This window comes from Micropterus dolomieu, linkage group LG23, assembly GCF_021292245.1.
Source record: "Micropterus dolomieu isolate WLL.071019.BEF.003 ecotype Adirondacks linkage group LG23, ASM2129224v1, whole genome shotgun sequence".
Taxonomy (NCBI): domain Eukaryota; kingdom Metazoa; phylum Chordata; class Actinopteri; order Centrarchiformes; family Centrarchidae; genus Micropterus; species Micropterus dolomieu.
Window position 1 is genome coordinate 22,540,041 of NC_060172.1, and position 8,613 is coordinate 22,548,653.

The window sequence follows — 8,613 nt, forward strand, 5'->3', positions numbered from 1 at the left end:
TGCTACACTTGTATGGCGTGCATTATGTCCCCTTCTGTAATCCTGGATGGACTGTCTAGAAATAATAAGGAATGAATAAGATCAACAGATATGGGAAAAGTACAAAAGACCTAATTGGGAAATGTGGTTTCAGTTCAATATGAAGTTGTTGACTGACGGGTGTGATGTGGTGAAGAGGATGTGTAGTGAGGGTAAAGAAGATGCCTGCATAAAAGCAAATAAAAAATACCTTTATTTAGGAATTCATATTGTTGGAGTAGTGGTATTGAATAGTGGTATTATAGTTCTATAGGGAGCGGAGCCAGAGATTAATTACACCAATAATGAATCAAGATAGATGTCAGGAACTTGCTTGCAGACAATGCATTCACAACAAGAGAACCTGCTACATGAACAAATTTGCATTTATGAAAGATTGATCCTTTGTTATTTGAATTTTGCATTTTAAGATCTAGAACCACAACATATTTTGACATGAGCTCAAGTCCGGACAAATTAAGCAGCAATGAAAGACAGAAAGAAAAAAAAAGAACAGAAACAAATAAGAAGAAAGGCAAAAAAAAGAGAGAGATGGTTACAGGAGTAATTCAGGGAAGAGGAGGGAGAAAAGAAGGTTTGTTGACAGGATCTTAAGTTGGAAAATATTTCAGCTTGCCAAAGCCAACAAAAAACAAGCACGAACCTTCTTCCACACATAAAGTATAGGCACACCCAATCGGTGGCAATATCCAGCATCTGTGTCTTCCAGTATTTTGTACAGAGTTCAAAATGAGCAAGAGATTTCATGTCAAATACCCAAAGAGGAATTAAATTACTATTTACTGTAGGTAGGACGCACGAAAGGGCCCATTATGAATTAAAGTGCACTTAAAGCTTTTTTTCAATAGAAAAATATCCACAATTCAAACACCTTCAGTATGAAGGCAGGAATGTTTAGAAATGAACAAAATGGAGCCTGCCAGGGGCATTAATCTACCACCCACTCTTCAGCAAGATTGCCACTGCCACAACCAGTGTGTCTTCTTTTATATTCTTGTCTCCTATTACCATTTTCCAGTCACATAGCTGATATGCCTGGTCTTGCCTGACTCAATCGTCTCAGCACTGAAGTGAAATCAAAGAGCAGCCCAGTGTGTGATTGCACAACAGCTGCTCATGCACTGCAAAGAAGCGAAGTGCACTTAGGAAGGGCAGGGTATGGTGCGTGTGCATAAACGGGCGCTGGTATGGCTGCTGGCCGGCACCAGAATGTGTGCAGTTGGCAATCCAGTGACATATGGTGACACAGGGCTGCTCCCTGCTCTGTCCTTTCAAAAGCGCCCTAGGCTCAGCGGGCCGATCCCACAGCCGTTGCTTACTTGTTTTGAGTGTGAGGACTCCTGTTGCTTTCATTTTCCCGCTCTGACCTGAGAAACTGTTGTTTACTGCATCCTCGTGCTTGTGTCTTTCCAAACTGGGAGGTATGGCCACTACAGTCACAGTGTAGGGAGGAGCAAGGGGACGCCTCCGCAGAAAACCTTCAATGACACTTGGTACATGGTGTGTCAATTTACGCCTGCAGAGACATATGCTCTGAAATAAATAACACTCAGCTGCCAAAGATTCAAATATCTGAATCAGTCTAGTAAAAGGGAAATCCACCACATGTTTCTGGGACATACAGGTATGTTCCAATTTAGAGCCACTCAACCTGACTTCTCTAAACTCACCTGACAGACAGAAACACCAGTGGTAAAGGTTGGAGTTTTGTGACTTGAAGGTGACACAATTGAACCTGAGGACCAGGAGGAATAATCTGTGAAAACACACTCTTCTGTTCCTTCAGCATCTGTTTCTGAAGTGCCCCTAGCAAGATGTTTTAAACACCATTGCTCAGCTGATGCAGCTCAGGTGATGGTTAAGGATTTATTGTTGCTGATATGAAATTCACAAAATGTATAGTCTGACTGAATAGATGATGGCTGTGCTCAAAGCAGTTGCCGGATTCATGTGGATGAATCATATAGATTTGTCCTTTTGTGTCAACTGAACACATTTACAGTGAAAGCAGAGATGTTTGGGTTAAGAACAATCTGAGGTTGTCCCCTCCGACAGATGAAGGTAGTCTGGGAAAGTTATTCACTCTCTCTGCACAAGTCTGATATTGGGTATCCGACCTCCACAGTCTGGATGTAAAGGAGCTGTGAGGAGTATCTAATTAAGAAATGCATTGTATAACACATGACATTGTAAAAGTAGAATTTCGGTCAGGAAATGTCGCACTAAGCTAGCAAGACATAGGCAGGGTAGCGGCCAACATTTCATTGAAAAGTTTAGGTTTTCTGGATTACATTTATTTTAATGGCATTTAATGACTATATTGTCAACATGTACTAACAGGAGAAACCGTTACAGTGTTATATATAGACACAGCAATTCATATTTGTCCTCTGTATGAGACATGACACTGAGGCCCATATTTACATTATGCATGCAGTTTATTTGACTCCTAATGAACTGTGAAAAGCACATCCTGGGCTTTCTTGTGATTAACACTCATGGGGGTGCTGCCAACAAAGCACATTTTTTTTTCTTTTCAAGAGTAAGCAGTAAGGGGGTTAAGTGATCAAATTTATAAAGATGTATTGTTTCTGTTCTTCATAATGATGTTTTTTTATTTATGAGTGTTCTATTATTATGGGTTTTTTTTATGGGGTCTAAGATTTTAAAGGTGTATGTTAATTTAAAGCCTTTCAAAATACACCTTTTAATCCATGTCTTTTGTGGGGGACAGTGGGACAACAGTGTTTCATATGAAAGGAATCAGAGCACTGTGTGAGGCAGGACAGATTTGTTATAAAATATTGAGGGAGATTCAGACATTAAGCTGTCAGCAGATGAGGAGGAAGATAGCCAGGCAGTCGATCAGGTTTTAAAATGTGTTATCAAATGAGAGAGAATTAAAAAGAAATTGTATTATTTTATCATTACCAAATCATGCCTTATAATGTGCTTTTTGACCCAATGTCCAATACAAAATGTCATTAAAAAATAAATAAATAAAAATTTTGAGAAAAAAATCTTTGTGATACGTTTCTTATATCCTCTAAATCTAAATATTAAAACCTTTTTTCTTCTGGGGCTTATAGTCATGGCTCGGCTGTATCTCTACTTTCTTGTTTGTTTTCCTGGTTTGTTTCTCTCTGTTGCTCCTGTGCGTGTGTCTGTCTGGGCGTGGCGCTCCTTGGCAGCTCGGAGGTTACACACCTCCTGCACACCTGAGACTCATTCCACTAATCAGACAGCAGTATACACTCCAGTGTTCCCCACATCGTTCCGTTCACTAGTGCGGTAACTACACTATGGTTAAGTTCTCAGTTTGCTCAGTTTCTTCGTGTTAGACCTTGAACCTGTTAATTCATGTTTGTTTCCTTGTGCTAAGAAAATCTCCTGCTTCACTTTAGAACTATCTTGCTATCCAACACGGCAGACACATGGATCTGATCAGCTGCCTGCTCCACTATCCCCCATGCCATATCCACTACCAGCACGAGCCAGACTCCCTACCTTTAATTTTACCCTCACTTAGCGTGCTGGTTCAAAGAACATTAATCACAATGCCCTGTCCTCCAGCTACTCCGGACACCATTCTACCATCCACATGCGTGGTGGCTGCAGTGACCTGGGAAATCGAGTCCGAAGTGAGGGAGGCTCAGCAGACTGAGCCAGATCCTGGCAATAGACCTCCCAACTATCTCTTTGTATCTGATGTGCTTTGGTCCGTCAGTGGGTGCAGTCTTTCCGGTTTTCCTGTGATCCAGGTATAGGTCGAACTCTGTCTCCTCAGAGGGCCTTCTGTGGAGGCTGGTACCCATGCAAAGTCTTTGCATTGTCCACCTGCTGGACTACTCCATCCTCTCACTGTTCCAAGATGTCCCTGGTCTCATACATCTCTGGATTTTGTGGTAACACAGTAATACTCATCGTAGTGGATTGACTCCTTTTGAGGCATCCCTTGGGTTCCGTTCCATCGATCACAACTGGTGGATTGCTACTGTCATCCAACAGGTCGGAAAGTTTGGTTATCTTCAGAAATATTCCACTCTAGACTGATTGACAAAAGTTGTCCCCCTCAGTATATTGGAACATAAGTAGAGGAACAGGTCATCAATCCAACAGCAGTCAGGCTAAAGCTACCACAGTCAATAAAAATTCATCCCACTTTCCACAGCTTAAGCCAGTGTGTTTCTGCTATTTGTGCCCTCCTTCCGACTCCCCTGAACCTGCCCAGATCATCAAGATCTACACTGTCTGGCGGCTTCTGGATGTGTACTGCTGGGGAACAGGACTCCAGTACTGTGTAGATTGGGATGGACATGGCCTGGAGGAGAGGAGTTCCCTCACTCTTTTATTATGGAACCCCAGCACTGAGGGACTTTCATCAAGCCTACCCGGAGAAGCCTTGTAGGTTGCCAGCAGGCTCCCATTTAGTGGGAGGTACTATCATGGTTCGGCCCTACCTCTTTTTCTTTCCCTGTGTTTTCCTGTCGTTATCCCCCCCAAGTTTTTTGTTTGTTCATGTGTGTGTCCCTCTGGGATTGGTTCTCCTTGGCTGCTCGGTGGTTACCCGCCTCCTGCACACCTGAGACTTATTCCACTAATCAGACTCTGCAACACATCTTCCCCCAGCTCTCCACTCCAGTTTTGCCAGATCGTTTCATTCACCAGTGCGGTAACTATGCTACGGCCAAGTTTTCAGTTTACTTAGTTTCTTTGTGTTGCTGTTCTTGAGCCTGTTGGTTCATGTTTATTTCCTCTCCTATCTTTCCCCACGCCTTCTCACTACCAGCACCAGGATCATTCCACTTAGCGTGCCTTGCTCTCAGCCATACAGCTTCTCTCTTCAAGTAACTTCCTTCACACTGTTCACAATAAATTGTGTTTTACTGTTATTACTGTGTTGAGTCTTGCGTTTGGGTCCAGTAACTTAGATGACATAACACTCAGGAGATTAAGCCAGTTTATATCACAGCAGTAATGGCAGCTTGTCTACTTCCAACTACAACTTGGATTCGTCAACAGGATATAAAAGTTAGCACTAGAAGCAGCAAAAGCAGCTGGAAAAAGAAAGAAGAAAAACTCTTTCTTTGTTTTAATGAGCAGTAAGAGCCACTAGGGCAAGAAAGACAAACTTCATTAACAACTATATATTGCAAAGTTTTTTTCAACATATTATCATGTATTAGTGTAACAAAATTATTCTAGATAATTATCACTTTAAAAGGACCAAATCAGCCGCATCCACCTCTCTCCATTGCCCTTCATCTTCAATAGCTGGCCCTCATTTCTGAGGAAAGGCAGACTTTGCAACTGTGTACCAGATACAGAGGACATATACCACAGCTCCATATTTGGGTCTTATGCTCACAGCTACAGTAGTGGCCAGCTGCTAGGACTAAAGGTTTCCCCTCTGCTATTCCCCGAAATCTGAAAACACATAGCCTGCTTGTATGCAGGCCTCCTTCACTCATATACACACACACCACCCACACTGTCTCTACGTCCTGAAAATGGGCAATGGAGCACTGCTGTTTTGTTAGGATGCAGGCCCTCTGTATACGAAAGGATGAGTTCACTGTGAGTGTATAAGTGTTTAAAGTGAGGCCTATTCCATCCACAGTTCCCACCTACACACTCAAAAGGAAATGGCTTCCACGGTGCTCACGGAGGACGAACATGACGTGATGAATACAGTTGCAAAATCACCAACAAAAGGAAGGAGTGTGGAGTAATGGGAGGTTTAGGATGAGAGACAGCTGTGGCAACCAAACTATAGTACTGCGCCCCTGAGCTTTAAGCAATGGAATGGTAAGTATATGTTCCTCTTGTGCTCAAAGAAAACTTTAACACCCAGGATTGCTCATGTCCAATTCTGAAAAATGCTAAATAACAGGAGGAACAGGGGTTTTGTTTGATGTGAGTGAACAATAGTTTACTCAGAGACCAGTTTTCAGTGTGCTGGCTCTGTTCACTGGACTCCCGAGCAACCGCAAGTTATAACTGACTCAGTACAAGCAAGTGTTTATGACGCAATGAATCATTTTTAGCCACTATTTTTTCCTCTTTGAAAGTATTAACAAACACCACAGTGCCTATTAGTTATTTGGCAAGTTAAAACAGAGTCCTGTACAGTCACCCACAATTGGGGGTCACCATCAGGGAAAGACCACCAGGACAGCTGAGGGGGCCTGAAAGGGAATCTTTTATTATGCTGTTAAATGAAGTCTCAGTTAAGTTTCGTCCCGGGCCGTGGAAGAGTTAACAAAGCCCTGCATACAGCAAAAAAAAAAAAAAAAAAACCTCATGTCACCTCCTGCTCACATCACTCAGCTCTTCAAGTGTAACAGCTGCTTCCTTCCACACACATAGCAATATCCTCACTCATTCACACTGAGGGCTTAACTGTCCCACATAACACAGTGAGATTATGGGATATCCTAAGAAATGAGAAGTGTTTTGATTTTCAATAACTTAGTTGTTTTTGCAAAGATTTCATTGAGGGCGCCCACTTATCACATTGGATCGACGGGATTATTTGAATGAAGAGAGCAAGCAAAACATAATGACACTCTGAGAAAAAGTATTTTATTTGATATATTTTTACTTATTTTTCTCTGATTCTGATAAGGACAGGATTCAACAGCTGCCTCTTCTCTTACACATTAGCACATACAGTGCATGTCAAAGCCAGTAACTCATACCATGCATAGCCCTTGTCAAAAAGCGATGAATTACTGACATATTAGGGAGCTGATTTGTGTTTTATGTGTCAGCCACCTAACATTACTTATCTTCTATCACATTAACTTGAGGTTGTTGGAGTTGAAGGACTGCTCAATAAACTGTGCTCCCGTTGCTACGTCAGGATCTGTAACTGATACAAACCTTACCAACGTGCCTTGTAGGTTATACATATGAAGTGTTACCAAATATAATTACACAATAATACACGCATAATCAAAACACACATGCCCAGACATAAGTGTTTATGAAAATATGTACACCTAGATGCCAAAAGAGCAGCCAAAACACGGTGGTGTCTCTTTCCTTACAGGCATTACAAGCATGCAACAACCTAATTGCTATATCATGTGGGAATTTCTGAGCCTCATAGAAGTTGCCTGGTATTCATTATAAATTAGTATGTTCCTTTGATTTATTAATCCTTTGGATGATAAATCATAGGGTTCAATTCTCCCTCAGTCCTGTACTGTATGTATACACAGAACCCATTTGTAACATCACATGCCGTGCCCTGTTGGCTCAGTGATGCTGTACAACCGCATGATGTGTGCTTACAATGCTGTGGGTGTTCATCCGCTCATGACATAAACTCTTCTATTTACCCTGGATCTTCTCACTGTACCGGATGCTGCCCACTAATACAGAAAGACCCTAACAGTAAACAAAAACAACATGCAGTGTGGGTTAAGTGACGATTTTGCGGCTGCCTCTGGAACTAAACATTATTGTGGGTGAACTTCAAAACAAGGTCTAAACTCTGACATGCTCCAGCTGTCATGACGTAAGACGTGAGGTCGGTCAGAATAACAAACGCTCTTGTTTCAGTTGATAACATTTTAGCACGGACTGTGAAAATAATTGAATAAAATTTAAACTGCTGATTTTCTATGGTCAGGATTGGATTTCTTTTATTGATATTATTGTTTTGGGATTTAGACCTTTTACTTATTGAGGTTATTTTCAACATCATTTTCTTGTCAGTGCTGTGGGAAGGTGATGTACACATGAACATATTTTTTCAAAAACAGATTAGATTTTGATTTGTTTCCACATCTCTGGAATAGCATCTTTTGTAAACTGGCTTGTAGGCTGTTATGAATACCACACAGACTAAGATCAGGATCAATTTCTTGCATCATTGTTCATTTTAAATGGCACACACATTTCAAAACCTCAGTGTCTGTGCTGACAACAATTTGTTTTTGTGCTTTTCGGTTTCTTCCAGATTACAACATCCTATTAGCACCACAGAGCAAAAATTGGATCCTGATTTTGCGGTCAAACCTTCCAACTGTCAAAACCTGAGATTCTGGTGCAATGAGACACCCACCTTGGAGGAATGCCTGTCTAGACCCAAGGACTGAGGATAATTTTGAAAAAGTGGGCATGACTAATAGCACAGTGGCTTGATTCGCAGAACCTGACAGGCTGTTCTCCAGTGACCAGTAAATACAGAACGCTTGACAGATGTGGAGGCCGGTTCTTCTCAGACATGGCTGCTGCTGTTGTTTACCCACACAAATCAATAGAATTGACTAGTGTACAGATACTCCACATTCAGCAAAGACCACAACTAACATCCTTTAGCGTCATTAGAGATGAGTTTATCTTGTTGCTTGCGTAGTGAGAGTGAGTAAGTTTTGTTTTTACTAGACAGAGACATAGAAGGAGTGAAGGAAGTTGTTGTTTATCTAGTAGCATTTACTGTAATGTTTCACTTACGTAGGATAGATATGAAAGCTTACTGGAAGAAAACTAATAAAGATGTGGGAGATATTTTTCAAGTGTATGTTTATTTGTGTTAAGTCATGTTCTCGGTAACAGTTAACG

At 41.5% G+C, this 8,613-nt stretch overlaps 1 protein-coding gene and 1 long non-coding RNA gene across 4 annotated transcripts in view; one reads left to right on the forward strand and one right to left on the reverse strand.

Annotated features, from left to right (window-relative positions):
* Window positions 1-8,613, reverse strand: part of nrg2a (neuregulin 2a) — a 49,538-nt gene that overhangs the window by 22,123 nt on the left and 18,802 nt on the right. The window lies entirely within an intron of this gene.
* On the forward strand, window positions 3,346-8,559 carry LOC123962679. Its single transcript, XR_006823036.1, has 3 exons — window positions 3,346-4,886; window positions 5,660-5,847; window positions 8,009-8,559. It is a non-coding gene; the product is annotated as an uncharacterized LOC123962679 (long non-coding RNA).